We start from the raw sequence: 2,084 nt of genomic DNA on the forward strand, positions 1-2,084 counted from the left end.
CACACACACACACACACACACACACACACACACACACACACACACACACACACACACAAACCTCCATGTTTCCGTCTGCTGAAAAAGACACAGGCAGGCTGGCCTGCAATAACCTAAAGGCAAACACTTTGCCCGGACCATCTGGAAGCCATCTCACCCGCAGAGCAAGTGAAAGCACAGAGCAGAAGCTACGTTTACAACTCAGTGACAACAACGGGTCCACTTAAACTGCATGGCTGAACAARTCATGCACCATCGTCTGTTCACAACATCTCATAAAACCTTTTACTGTATCCGTTTCGATTCTGTTCTCTTATTCGTCGGTCACTCACATGTGGTCCACTTGGCTGAGACAGAGAAACCTGTTCCTTACAAATAAAAATGTAAATAATTAAAACATTTTATTTGTCTCTTAATTCCGAACTAAACAAAGTTGTCTGGCTCATGAAGTGTTTTTCAAAACTTTTTCTCCTGCTGTTTTCTGTATGGAAAACATTCGGTGACTTTTTAGTGCAACATTGATGTGGGGCACGTTGTTCCCTCAATACAGTCTCTGCAAATCAGTCTCTGTGGGGAATGGATGATGCCATTGTGGGCAATTGTTTGCAGCTGTGTCATTGTGCATTTCTTTCCTTTCTTTCTCATCTTTTTTGCTCGTCTTCGTCTCTCCCTCGTCCTCTGGAGGGCTTTACTGGTCGGTTATGTTGCGTTCTACCAGGCAGTCTGGGTAGATGCAGTTTCTAAATCTTGGTTTGTGCCATTTCTTTTTTTTTTCTCACTCTCTAACAAAAGTTGAAATATAAGTGTGTGAATAAATCTGAAAACATGAGAAGTGAAAATGGAAGATAAGCAGACTGAAAATGTAAATCAGAGACAACACAGGATTAAACATTAGACAAGTGTCCCTAAAGGACACACTGAGCATGGAGTAGGTGCAGTAATGTGTCCCCCTCAAAGTGAGCAAACTAATGTGGCTGTGAGGTGAGGACGTCGTCATTCCTCGCCTGTTTTCTGCCAGAAAGCAGGTCTCATGACAATCACAGCAAAACATCTTGGCAGCTGGAGGCAGGAGGATAGGCACTGAGGAAACCTGCGAGGGAAAAGAGAACAGGGCAATGATCTGTGTGTGTGTGTCTGTGTCCTGTGATAATGGTGTGTGAGAGCAGGAAACACACTGCCTGTTTTTTTGCTGCAGGGGTTCCTGGAAGTCAGCTGCCCAGTGTGATCGACAACACACACATATATACAGGATACCTCGCCTCTGAAAGGGAAAAACATGCTGTGACTGATACATGCGGACACAGACAAGCAGACTTCCTGCTTTTTCCCACCTACTGGGCGGCCACCTGTAACACATTCATACACACTCACACACACACACACACACACACACAGGACAAGTATAAGTTGACAGTAAACAAGTGCCATTCTAATCCCTGTAATTATCTGTCATTTAATCAACATTGCTTGAGGCTGAGCCACCTACCGTCAACATCATCAACATCTCTGCTGACAAAAGCAGGAGGTTAAGAGGAAGAGCAACAATTAAACCGAAGCTCATAATCTTGCTTTTTGTGATCCACGTGGAAGATTAGTTGAAACATTTAAGTAAACATGAAGAATAAAAGAGTGATAAAAACTGATATTTCAGTCATTAAACATATTTAAACACTGTTAACTATAAACTTCAATAAGAGTATCTTCTGCTTTCTGACAGTTTTTACAAAAACAAACAAAAAGTAAGGTAGATTATTTCTCTACTGTAACAATGCTTCTTAACAATAAATTTTATCAACAAAGGCAAGAAGGAAAACACTTACCTGTGCCTTTGTTTTAAACAAAACCTTTAGCTTTAAGCTAAACTGAGGCAGCAGAAACATGCACAGTAGATCTACATGTGGATCCTGCTTCTTACAGTGGGTTGACCAATAGGAGAGGAGATGACTCTAGAAGGCTAGCCCACCTTATTTGCGCAATGAGGCAGAAATGCATACGTAAATACAGAAGACAGATAAATGTGGAAGCAGTATGTCAAAGTAAAAAAGATTTGTGGGGAAAATAAAAAATAATAATTAAAAATAATC

Source organism: Austrofundulus limnaeus, unplaced genomic scaffold, assembly GCF_001266775.1.
Source record: "Austrofundulus limnaeus strain Quisiro unplaced genomic scaffold, Austrofundulus_limnaeus-1.0 Scaffold32, whole genome shotgun sequence".
Taxonomy (NCBI): domain Eukaryota; kingdom Metazoa; phylum Chordata; class Actinopteri; order Cyprinodontiformes; family Rivulidae; genus Austrofundulus; species Austrofundulus limnaeus.